We start from the raw sequence: 14,082 nt of genomic DNA, 5'->3' as shown, positions 1-14,082 counted from the left end.
TATAGAATGCTGGTGAGACCACATTTGGAATACTGTGTTCAGTTCTGGAGACCTCACCTACAAAAAGATATTGACAAAATTGAACGGGTCCAAAGACGGGCTACAAGAATGGTGGAAGGTCTTAAGCATAAAACGTATCAGGAAAAACTTAATGAACTCAATCTGTATAGTCTGGAGGACAGAAGGAAAAGGGGGACATGATCGAAACATTTAAATATATTAAAGGGTTAAATAAGGTCCAGGAGGGAAGTGTTTTTAATAGGAAAGTGAACACAAGAACAAGGGGACACAATCTGAAGTTAGTTGGGGGAAAGACCAAAAGCAACATGAGAAAATATTATTTTACTGAAAGAGTAGTAGATCCTTGGAACAAACTTCCAGCAGACGTGGTAGATAAATCCACAATAACTGAATTTAAACATGCCTGGGATAAACATATATCCATCCTAAGATAAAATACAGAAAATAGTATAAGGGCAGACTAGATGGACCATGAGGTCTTTTTCTGCCGTCAGACTTCTATGTTTCTATGTTTCTATGCATTGGTTGCCGATCAATTTCTGGTCACAATTCAAAATGTTGGTTATGACCTATAAAGCCCTTCATGGCACCGGACCAGATTATCTCTGGGACCGCCTTCTGCTGCGACCAGTTAGGTCCCACAGAGTGGGCCTTCTCCGGGTCCCGTCAACTAAACAATCTCATTTTGCGGGACCCAGGAGAAGAGCCTTCTCTGTGATGGCCGTGGCCCTCTAGAACCAACTCCCCCCCAGAGATTAGAATTGCCCCCCCTCCTCACCTTTTGTAAGCTCCTTAAAACCCATCTATGCCGTCAGGCATGGGGGAACTGAGATATTCTTTCCCCCTAGGCCTTACAATTTATGCATTGTATGTTTGTATGTATGTTTGGTTTTATTATAAGTTTTTTTTAGTTGTTTTAGTATTGGGCTGTTCCATGCTGTTTTCATTAATGTTGTTAGCCGCCCCGAGTCCACGGAGAGGGGCGGCATACAAAACCAATAAATAAGTAAATAAATAAATAAATAAATAAATAAATAAATAGATCATGACCTTCTATGGTCAGTATATGTTTATTCTCTAACATAATCTATTCTTTGATCCACGCTAATGATGTTGCATAATAATATAATTTAAAATATGGTAATCCCAGCCTCCTCTTTCTTTCACATCTTGTAGTGCCTTTAATTTAATTCTTAGTTTTTTATCTAACCATATATAATTTAATACTATTTTGTCGAGTTCTTTAAAGAAATCTTTGCCTGGATTTATAGGGATTGTTTGAAATAGAAGTAGGACACTCATTTTTATTGAATTAATTCTTCCTACTAATGAAAGTTGTAAATTTCTAATTGTTGAATATATTTCTTTTCAGTTTGCTTTTTTATTTTATATGCTAGCCACCTTCCTGGCTTATTCGCGTGTTCAAAATAATTCTGTTTCACAGATTTAATTTTTTGGGCAATCTCCTCCTGTACTATCAGATTTATCTTATGTTTAATTAATTCCCTTTTTTCTTTTATTTCCACATTTTCTGAATCTTTTAACCACTCAGTTTCTAATTTTTCTAGTTCCTTTTGGTTTTCCTTCATTTGTTTATTTTTATTTTTTTTGCTCATATATGCTATTGTTACCCCTCTAACAAAGGATTTTGTTATATCCCATATATTTTGTGTCGATGTATCACTATTCCAATTTTTTTCTAAAAATATATCTAGTTCTTTATTTATACATTGTTGCCATCTATTTTTCCTGATCTGGTTCCCTTTAATTGTAACGCTTATTGGATTATGATCTGCCCCAAAATTTGGTTCAATATCAGCTGCTGTTATCTCTTTTTGAAGCTCTACGTCCATCCATATCATATCCAATCTAGACCATGATTTATGTGGGTTCGAATAATAAGTATATTTATGTTCATCTTTATGCATTTCTATCCATATATCCTTTAATTTAAATTCTTCTATGATATCCTTAAGTTCATCTGGTAATTCTTTTTTCTTTTTATTCTTTTCTGTTCCCCTATAATCTTTTTCAAAATCTGCTATTACATTAAATTCTCCAACCATACAAATATTTCTTTTCTCAATTTTTATTATTTTTTGGTACAATTTTTTATAAAAGGTTTTTTGATCATTATTAGGTGCATATATCACAATTAATATTATTTTCTTTGGTTTAATTTCAATTTCTATAATAAGTATTCTTCCTTCTTCATCTCTATCAATTATTATGGGGTTTAACCAATTTTTTATATAGACCGCAATCCCTCTTTTTTCCCCCTCTGCTAAAGATGTAAATAATCTTCCCAATTTCGGGTTTTCAAAACCTTTTTATCCCTTTTTTAATGTGGACTTCTTGAAGACACACAATATCTACATTTTGCTTTATTAATTTTCCAAATACTTGTCCTCTTTTTGGGGGGGAATTCACAGAAAATAATTTGATCTCTTTATCCATTCTATATTAGTTATTTCGTTCTTTTACTGCTTCTTCATTCTCTGTGATTTCCCGTTCTTTCCTCTTTTCCTTTTTTTGGTTTATCTACTCTCTCTTCTTCTATTTCTCCCTCTTTCTGGCTTGTTGTATCTAATTCAATACTACTTTCCCCTTCTTTTTTTAAGTGTTCTGTAATAAATTGATCTGCTTGATCTAAAGTTTCAACGGTAATTTTTTTCCCTTTCCAAGTGACCATTACCCCTTCGGGCACAAACCACCTAAACTGTATTTCATTCTTTATTAATTTAGTCATAAAATAATGGAAGTCCTTCTTTTTTCCATGATTCTTTTTGGAATCTGCTTTAACACTTTCCCTTTATATGATAATACTCCTCTAGTGTTTCTATATATTTCATCCCTTAAAGTTTTTTTAGTAAATCTGATATGAATCTCCCTGGGGAGCTGGTGCCATCGTGCATAGTTAGTCTGCACCCGGTACACCTCATCTACATGTCTAATTAATTCATTTTCATCTATTTTTAATTCCTCTGCAAAGATTTCAATGGCCATTGCAAATAAGTTTTCTCCTTTCTCTTATGGGACATTTTGTAATCTTAAATAGAAAGAAGCTTTTTCAAACTCCAGCTGGGCAATAGCTGCTTCCAGATCCTTATTTACCCTTTTAAATTCTTCCTCATTTTTATTTAATCTTAATTTGTTAGCCTCTGTTGTTTCTTCAACCTTTTGTATTTTAATTTCCTGCTTATCCACTGTTTTTTTGACTCCCTCTATTATAGTATTAATTTTAGCAAAATTCTCATAAACTTCTTCGAATTTTTTTTGTGTCTCTAAATGATTTTTCAAAATTGTTTCTTGAGTTTTACTTGAGGCTTCTTGCTGCTTAATCATAAACTCTTGTATTTTATCTAAAGAATTTTGTAAGCTTTGTAAAAAGAGGGTCTGTTCTTTGTCCTCTGTAGTAGTGATATCAGAGGCTGAGGAAGATTTCTGTACTACAGGTGATGACAGGGTTAAATTACTTCTCTTCATTGATTTAGTTATGGTTTGTTGAGTTGCCATTAGAAATTTTTAACCTTTATCTTTTCTTATATGTATCACTCTGTTATTCAATATTCGATCACTTCTTAGCTACTATCTGCCAAACCCAGTCTATCTATACATACAACTATAGTAATAAAGTACAAATTTCAAATCTATATAAAATTTCAACAATTAATGAATGAATATATATATATCTTACTCAAACAATTTGTTAATTAATAGCAGATCTACCCATCACAAAAAACATATATGTATGTAGGAGAAAAAGGAGAGAGAAAAGAAAAAGACAGAACAAAAAAAAGCTTAACCAATATCAATACTTGTAATTACTTTCTATATATAATATATATTATAACCTATATTTAATATCTATATCATATATTTATATATATCTTATATTCAATATTTGTATTATTTATATTATGTAATTGTGGTTAATATAATAATTATCTCTCTCTCTCTCTCTCTCTCTATATATATATATATATATATATATATATATATATATATATATATGTGTGTGTGTGTGTGTGTGTGTGTGTGTGTGTGTGTGTGTGTGTAGATTGTTCTGAGTTCGGGTTTTGCCCCGTGTAATGTTTTGAGTGTCTATGTGACGTTTCGGTGAAATCACATTCACCATCATCAGGCTGAAGTTTTAAGCTTCGTGCTGCTGTAAATATGGAATGTTTGCAACTGCCATTTGTTCCTTATATATAATGTTGGGGGTGGAGATTTGGTTTGAATGTACCAAATAGATTGTGTGACTATGTTTTAATGATTTGATTGGTTGGTGGAATCACATTTAGTTGAAGGATTGACATGGTGATGATGATGATATGTTTTTTTGTTTAAGGCTGGTTTCCAAATCTCTGGCAGGCGGGACGTGTCATCTCGTCTGTTCATGCTGAGGGGGTGCCTTTCTATCTCTATGGCTTCCATAATTATTATTCTGCATACATTTTCTGTTTTGGAAAGTAATTTAGTTTTTCTTCTTTTTTGACTGCATTCTTATGTTCTGCAACACGTGCACTCACTCTTCGATTAGTTTGTCCAATGTATGTGGCTGCACATGTTTTGCAAGGGATTTCATAGATTCCTTGGTTTTCGAATTGGATTTTATCTTTTGGGTTTCTTAGGATGTTTGATATTTTTTGGTTAGTGACAAATGAAGGTTTGATATTATGTTTGTGTAGAATTTTACTAATTTTGTCTGTGGTGCCTTTGATGTAAGGGAGGAGGGTGGTGCCATTATCCTGTTCTTGGTCTTGATTTTTGGGGGATGTCTCTTTTTTTATTAGGTTTGTAATTGCTTTTCTTTCGAATCCATTAGAAATTAATACATCTTTGAGTTTGTTCAATTCTGTTTTTAAGTGCTCATGGTCAGCTAGGCGTTTGGTTCTGGTGATGAGAGTTTTGGCTACTGAGGTGATCTGTGCGGGGTGGTGGTGGGAGTGTGCATTTAAATAATGGTTGGTGTGGGTTTTCTTTTTGTAGATGGTGTGTCCTAGGGTGCCATTGGGTTTTTTATAGATTAGGACATCCAGGAAGGGAAGTTGATCATTGGCTTCTGTTTCCATAGTAAATTGTATTTTGGGGTGTAGGCTATTGAGATGTGTGAGGAAATTGTCTAGTTTTTCTTTTCTAGTTTTTCTTATACATACATACATACATACATACATACATACATACATACATACATATATACATACATGAGAATGGGAAAAGAAAGTGTAGAGATAGAATATCTTAAATAATAACCTTCAATTCATTAATTAATTCCTTAATCTCATATTATTAAACAATATTATATACAATTAATTTTTCCAAGAGCAAATACATAATAAAAATCAAAGATATGTTGACATCAATTCATTGGGTAGTGATGTTATTAATAATAATAATAATAATATTCAAGTCCATATGTTTATAGTTCAATCCAATCCAAATATTTATATTTCAATCAAATCTTCTATTTTTATGTCCCAATCGCAGCCAATTTATATTACTTTTTAGTTTTTGATTTTCAGTTGTTGTTTCTTAAATTAAGTTTCTATCTCAGTTCAGTATATTCCAGTAGATTCCACGTTGTTTATTCAATGTTCAAAGGTTTAAAGCAAAGTTTAATATAGTAATACCTGAAACAATAATAATATTATTCGTACAGTACCATACGTTTTCTTCTTATGCCTTTTGAAGGGCTCAAATGAGAAGTCTGTCGAAGAGCGAACACAGTAAATGTATTTAAATGACGTAGTTATTATGGCGACTATTCCTGTCTTCTCTTTCTCCGTATCCTTGAATAAAGCTTAAATCATCAAAATGTAATATCCGCTCTAAAGATCCACACGCTAGAATCCTAGAAGTCACAGTTTCACTTCCACTTATAAGTATAGTTCACACATCCACCTCTAAATTAATAAATCTTCTCTTTTTTGCTCCCTCCCAAAACTGCAGTCATCTGGTATGTCGTCATTTGCTGTCTCACCAAGCTCCGATCTCACCAGCCTCTGACCTCCGATCTCCGATCACCAAATGCCCGACTTTATTTATATTGTTGCTCAAGCCTCTTAATCGCCACTTGTTTAAATTCGAGCTTCTCTGTCTTCCAAGATTTTAATGTTATTAGAAGCATACAAGAAGTCTCCAAAGAGAAAGAAATTTTTAACATAGATACCGATGTTCACCATTCTCTTTTCTCTTTCTTCCTCGCTGTCCATGAGGTGGCCATGTCTATGGGCCAGCAAACGCTGGCTTCTTCTCTGTCTGGTCCTGGCAGTCTAAAGGCTTGTTCCGATGAGGGATTGCAGTCCTCTCACCGGGCACAGCATAACCATCCCTTACGATACCCTTCTCTCCAGGATGGGCATCTGATTTTAAACAAAAAGACAGAAAAAGTCGTGCTGGGAGAGCAGCGGCTCACCCTCCAGCTCCGCTCCGACCAAGCCCCGCCCCAGAAGAAAAACATGGGAGAAAAACAATCTGATATAGAGGAGAAAAAAGATTTTTTTGGTTACAGTGTAAACTTAGACAAATGGGAAATAATTTGGACTAAAAATTATAAATTGACAAAGTCAACAGCATTTAGAGAAAACCTGTAAAAAATGTACTATAGATGGCACCTCCCTCCGGCAAGACTATCACAAATGTATAATGGGATAAATCCACAGTGTTGAAGATGTAAGGAAAAAATGGGGACTTATTATCATATTTGGTGGACCTGCCCAATAATTAAAAATCTCTGGATCAAAATACAAAAATGGATAACGGATATGTTACAAATTAAAGTAAATAGAAGACCTGAAGCGTTCCTCCTTGGAATTATTGATCAAAAAATAGATAAAAATAAATATTACTGAATAATACATATATTGACCGCAACTAGAAGGGCAATAGCCCAATGCTGGAAGCAACCCAATCATCCTGAAGATGCATTAATACTTAAACTAATTCTGGATTGTGCAGAATCTGATGCTTTAACTCTTAAATTAAAAAACAGGGAAGACTCCGATTACTATAAAACATGGAATTATTTTTATGATTGGTTTAAAAGAAGAAATAAAAGTTCAAATTAAAATACAACAATAGCAATACCTTTTTCCCTTTTTTGATATAATAGATTAAATATGATACACATACAGTGATTTTTAAAATAAAATTTGTATGAAATTAAATTAATCAAGTAGGAGTGTATGAAAGTGGCTAAGAAAATAATAACAATAAAAAAAGATATTGATAACCAAAAGAAATAACAGTATATACAGATTGCATTTTTCATATTCTATAATATAAATAGAAGTGGAGAAATAGGACATCCCTGCCTAACTCCTTTCTCAATTTCAAATTTTTCTGTCTGTTCACCATTAATTATAATTCTGGCATTTTGCTTAGAATATATTGTATTTATTAATTTTATAAAGTTTTGACCAAATTTCATCGTTTCAAGTTGTGTTATCATAAATTTCCAATTGACATTATCGAAAGCCTTCTGAGCATCAAGGAAAACCAGAGTCATCTGTTTCTCAGGATGCTCTTCATAGTATTGTAACGTGTCTATTATTATTGTCAAATTATCTCTAATTTGTCTCTTGGGGAGAAAACCATTTTGGTCTCGATGTATTAATAGATTCAAAATTTTTTTGATCCTTGTAATAAATATTTTATAGTCTGTGTTCAATAGAGATATGGGTCTATAATTATGAATTGTTTTCTTTTTCTGTTTCTGTTTTGGGTATAAGTGATATTAATGCTTCTGACCATGTTTGGGGTATCTTTGCTTCTTGGGCTATCTGATTGTAAATTTCCAACATATTGTTTTCTAATATTTTTATTTCTTGTTTGTACAATACAGCTGGTATACCATCTATACCAGTTGCTTTATTATTTTTCTGTTGTTTTATCGCTACCTGTAATTCAACTAAAGTAATTGGTCTATTTAATTCTTGTTGTTGCTCTTCCGTTAATAGTTTCATATGTGATGATTCAATATATTTTTCTATTTCTTCCTTTTTTACTTCTTCATATGCGTATAATTTCTTATAGCATTGCACTGCTATCCTTTTCTTTTCTTCTTTGTCATATTTTATGATACCTTGTTCATCTTCCAATCTGTCTATAGTTTTCCTTTCTTTTTGTTTTCTTAATTTGTGCGCCAGCCATCTGCCTGGTTTATTAGCTTTTTCGAAATATACTTGCTTGGCTGTTCTAATTTTATCTTCCATTTCTTCCTGATGTAAGAGATTAATAAATACAAATCTAATAAATAAATTGCATATCTAATTTGATATTTTTTCTCCGTAGTTTTATAATTTTTTGGATTTAGTTGTAATTCTTTTTCTATTTGTTTTAATTCCTGTTCTAATTTTTCCTGTTTATGCTGATTCATGCTGATATTAACTGTAACATTTTTAAAAATATATTAGACTACATTATGGAAGTCCAGGAATAAAACCCTTTGTTTTCATCACTCAAAAGATCAACAAGGATAGCCTGCTTCTGGGAAATCTCACACTTGGCTACAACATCCATGACAACTCTTTGACTACCTTTGGCACTTCAGATGCCTTGCTGGACATACTGTCTACTGGGAAAGCCAATATTCCCAACTACAGCTGTGGAAGGAAGGATAACCTTTTGGCTATTCTTGATGTAGCTGACAGGGCGATCTCTATCCAGGTGTCGACATTAGTAGGCACCTACAAAGTTGCACAGGTTTGTGTATCTCTTTATCTAGTAAAGTAAGTGGAGTGTTAGTGAATGTGTTATAGATCCCTATCCCTATTCTAATATGTTTATTAAAACCAACATAGATTTAATAAGTCAGAAGTTAGATTTATTAAAAGCTCATGTTTTGTACTTGATCTGACCCCAAATATAAATATAACCCAGAAATCTTCGTTTCTTTTTCAGATGAGGCCTAGAGTTTCTTCCAAAACTCTGAGTGATAACAGCAAATTCCCTTTTTTCTACCAGATGCTCCCCAAAGAAGGGTTTCAGTACCTAGCAATTGTCCAACTGCTTCTGCATTTCAGATGGACCTTGATTGGTCTCCTTGCTCCAGCCACAGAGGAAGGAGAGGATTTCCTGATTAATTTTACCCCTTTGGTTGTTAGGAATGGAATTTGTGTTGTTATAACACAACTATTTACACTCAGTTATCATCGATTAATACCACTCAGGGAAGCCAGTTCTAAGTGGAAACAACTCAATGTCTTTGTTCACTTTGTAGAATATATTATTGCGTACCACACATTTTATTCTTTCCAAGTAGCGATTCACGATTCACAAGGATCCATTGGAGGGAAAGTCTGGGTCATCACAACTTTGGGAAAATGTTTCATGTATCATCATGGACTGATCAAATACATTCACAGTATTTGGAACTTTAATTTTCTGCAAAGTATGAAGACAGATCATGGTGATTTTGAAGTCTATCGTATTTTTGATAGAAAGTATGAACCTCAGCATTTTCACTGTTCTTTTTCAAAGCTTGGATTTTCTGTCAAAGGGCGGAGAAGATGCATACCAAAAATTCTAGTGAAGACCCAAGGGGAAAGGGACAGTGAGTCTCTTTACTTTGTCTTTGTGGCTCTGGTCCATGTCTTGAAGGCTGCATATTCCGCCAGATCTTGGAGGAGATGGGGGGAATCCTACAGGACATTGGGTGCTCCAAAACTGCAGCCATGGCAGGTATAAAGTCCTAACAAGAAACTAAAAAGCTAAGTTCCTTTAAAAAAGGAATTCATAAGAGAAAGAGGGGAATCCTCTCAACCTCCTTGTGTCAACATCCCAATGAGTTTAAATTATTTTAGGATTTTTAGGATTTTAAATTACATTAATTGGATTAGATGTACCACTACAGCGATCCCTCGAGTTTCGCGATCTCGATCTTCGCGAAACGCTATATCGCGATTTTAAAAAAAATATTAATAATAAAAAAACCACTTCCGGGTTTGGCTTCGGGAGTCAGCTGGGAAGCGGCGCGGCTGTTTTAAAAGGTCGCAGCCGGCCTGGGGGGCTTCCCAGCACCCCCCCCGAACCCCCAACCCAGGTTCGGGGGGGTGCTGGGAAGCCCCCCAGGCCGGCTGCGACCTTTTAAAACAGCCGCACCGCTTCCCAGCTGAGTCCTGAAGCCAAACAGCAAAGGCGAACTACCGCGTTTGGCTTCAGGACTCAGCTGGGAAGCGGCGCGGCTGTTTTAAAAGGGCGCAGTCGGCCTGGGGGGCTTCCCAGCACCCCCCCGAACACCCAACCCAGGTTCGGGGGGGTGCTGGGAAGCTTCCCAGGCCGGCTGCGACCTTGTAAAACAGCCGCGCTGCTTCCCAACTGAGTCCTGAAGCCAAACGCCAAAGGTGAACTTCCGCGTTTGGCTTCAGGACTCAGCTGGGAAGCGGCGTGGCTGTTTTAAAAGGTCGCAGCCGGCCTGGGGGGCTTCCCAGCACCCCCCCGAACCCCCAACCTGGGTCTTCCCAGCCGCCCACGCAAAGGGGAAACCCCGGCTCCTCGCTGATGCCCGCCGCTCGCCCGCCCGCCAGCAAGACGGGGAAGACCCAGGGAAGGTTCCTTCGGCCGCCCAGCAGCTGATCTGCTCGGTAGCGCAGCAGCAGCGAGGAGCCGAATCGGGGTTTCCCCTTTGCGTGGGCGGCGGGGAACGCAAACTCCACCATCTACGCATGCGCGGCCATAGAAAAAAGGGCGCGCATGCGCAGATGGTGTTTTTACTTCCGCAATCCTGCATCGCGAAAAATCGATTATCGCGAGGGGTCTTGGAACGGAACCCTCGCGATAATAGAGGGATCACTCTATTTGTTTTTTATATATGTTGTGAGCCGCCCCGAGAGCGTCGGTGTTACATATTTGCCCGGTTACCTACCCAGTTACAGGGTAAAAGTCAAAAGTTCAGATTTGTTTATTACATGTTGATTGGCTGTCTTCTTTTTGGCGCTAAAAATGTATCCTTGAAAAGCTGCCCTGTTGCTTGGGCTAAATTGTATAAATACTGGGAACTGTCATTATATAGCTCTCTCAATACACAATTGCTATTTGACTGCATTGAACTTCCTTGTCCTGTTAGAGAAATAAAACCTTGCTTTCTGATTCAACCTATTTTTGAGAGTTATTACAGGCGGCATATAAATCCAATCAATCAATCAATAAACATCCAAGAAATAAATCAGAGTCCAACCTTGGCCTTCTTCCAAGTTCCAATTTATTAACAGAGCCACGTTGGATACAAACTGTAGTCATCCCAACACTAACGTTTCCTACAGTTCCCCACCCAGGTTGTCCCACCCAGAAGTTCATCAGGTGGATCACTCCAGTTCTCTCAATGTCCATGATCCTCCCCTCTGTTTCTGGCTGGTGCTGAACAAAAGATGACCTTGAATCTCTGGGAGAATATTTATTTATTTATTTATTTATTTATTTATTTGTTTGTTTGTTTGTTTGTTTGATTGATTGATTGATTGATTGATTGATTGATTGATTGATATGCCGCCCCTCTCCAAGGACTCAGGGTGGCTTACAACATATAAAGGAACAATTAAATATCCTAATCCAACTTTAAAATTAAACTAACTAGTCTAAAATCCCTGTTTCTTAAAAACCAACCACTCTCATTCATACAATCAAACAAACACTCCATTCATCAACCAGGGGTTAATATCTAATGGCCCCAGGCCTATTGGCACAAGTGGGCAATGTACCCTCTAATTTTTTTTCGGTGTGGGCGAAAAAGTATAGTGTTTGAGCGACAGTCCCTTTGGGACTGGGCGGCATAGAATAAATAAATAAACAAATAAATAAATAAATAAATAAGAAAAAATCCCTTCTTTTTTATTAAAAGAAATTAATAATTAAAAAAACCAAAATCCATTACTATTAAAACTAAATCAACCAGCAAAACCAAAAACATAACTATTAATAAAAACAGGTGAGGGCTGGTTTTTTTTTCTCTGTTATTATTTAAGTGCTTTTATCATATGCTTTAAATCAAGAGTCACTTCTCTCTTTCTGACACCCTTTCTCTCTCTTGTTCTCTCTCTCTCTTGCTATCTATTTCTCTCCCCCCTTTCTCTCTCTCTCTCTCTCTCTCCCTTTCTCCCTTTCTCTCTATCTTGCTGTCTGTTGCTCTCACTCACTCTCGTTCTCTCTCCGTTCTTCTCAGCGGAGGCTGGTGAAGGTGATATTCAATGTCGGGGGCACGCGGGCGGTTGCGCATGCTCCCCATCCCTTTGCCAGCCCGCCCGGAACATTCAAAATAAGAAAAGCCTTCGCTGGCGAAGGTTTTTCTTATTTTGAATATTCCAAGCAGGCTAGCAGAGGGATAGGGAGTGCACGCAACCGCCCCCACACTCCTGACATTGAATATCACCTTCGCCGGCCTCCGCTGAGAGAACGCCTGCCCCGCCTCTCCTGCAACCCCCTTGCTGAGAGCCTGGGACGAAAGTGGTCTCGGCAAAGGTGAGACGGGCAGGGCATGCATTCTGGGTGCGGGAGGAGCCACACCGAAAGGCAGGAGGTGGCGGAGGAGCAGAGGGGGCGGATCGAGCAGGCGGGGGGCAGCGCCGAAAGGCCGAGGGGGCCGGAGGCACCGTGGGGAGGCAGGGACGGCCGCGGTTCCCTTCCCTTTTGCTGCCGGTGCCTCACCGCCCCCGCCCCCCATGGGCTGGCAGGGGGATGGGGAGTGCGCAGCCGTGAAAAAGGGTGCGTGTGGGGGGTATTTTGGGGCGCCCGCGCACACACATGCACAGCTTTCGGGGAACGGTGCAAGTGGGTCTTCAAGTTCTTGCGGAAGGCGAGGAGAGTGGGGGCAGTACAAATCTCTGGGGAGAGCTGGTTCCAGAGGGCCAGAGCCCCCACAGAGAAGGCTCTTCCCTTCGGCCCAGCCAGGTAACATTGTCTAATTGATGGGACTTGGAGAAGGCTGACTCTGTGGGACCTGAACGGTCGCTGGTATTCATGCCACAATTTGTTATGGCTAGTAATTTTCTCTCTCATGCAACCGCCCCTCCCCAATTCTCACAGTAGTATTTTACTCCTGGTAGGCCAAAGTCTCCAACTTAAAATGATGGCTTCAACCTGACACCTTGTGCTACAAATGGGCAATATATTTCATCAATCTAGTTGCTTAGAAAATAATTTATCAAGAAACTGGCAGTAGATATATTTTGACATTAAACACTGATATTTTTTTCAAAATGATAGCTATGTTTTTAAAGATATTTCTGTATGCGTGGTTTGTGATTAATATAGTATAATGTTACTTTTATAGATTTGAAGGAGAACTTGAGACTATCTTTTCAAGTAGTGGGTTGTGATCTACTTTATCAAATGCCTTACTCAAGAAATATTCTAATCAAGCTTCGGCATTCTTTTTCAGAACATTTCTGCAGTTCTTATAGAAAACATTATAGATGTTGTTAGTAAAAGTCAGACCTTTTTCTACTTGACTTTACTCATACACCTCTATTGGGAAATCATTTTGGGGGGACACGACATTTTAGATGTTTATATATTTTTAGAAAAGGGTTAACTAGGTCTAAAAATTGGTACAAATCTTAGACAAAAATCATACTTTGCCAACTTTAGTGTTAATGATAATATAGAAAAATAAATGACCAAAGACTAATATTCATAACCAGTGTTCCCTCTAATTTTTTCCCGATGTGGGCGGAAAAGTATAGTATCTGAGTGGCAGTCCCTTCAGGACTGGGCGGCATAGAAGTCTAAATAAATAAATAGATAGATAGATAGATAGATAGATAAATAAATAGATAAATAGATAAATAGATAGATAAATAGATAGATAAATAAATGTGTGGGCGCACGTTATCACGCGTGCGCAAGTTCTGACATCCATAATTCGCTCCCCCTCCTTTCTCTATCCTCCTTCCTCTTTCAGCTCTTTCCTTTCTCTCCCTCCCTTTCTTTCCTTTCTCTCCCTCCCTCTTTCTCTCTATCCTTTCTATCTCTCACTTTCTTTCTCTTCCTCCTTCATTCCCTCTTTCTCTTTCTCTCTTTCTCTTTCCCTCCCTCCCTTTCTCTCTTTCCTTTCTCTCGCTCCCT

The sequence above is a fragment of the Erythrolamprus reginae genome, chromosome 2 (genome assembly GCF_031021105.1).
Source record: "Erythrolamprus reginae isolate rEryReg1 chromosome 2, rEryReg1.hap1, whole genome shotgun sequence".
Lineage (NCBI taxonomy): Eukaryota > Metazoa > Chordata > Lepidosauria > Squamata > Dipsadidae > Erythrolamprus > Erythrolamprus reginae.
This window is presented reverse-complemented; position numbering follows the sequence as displayed.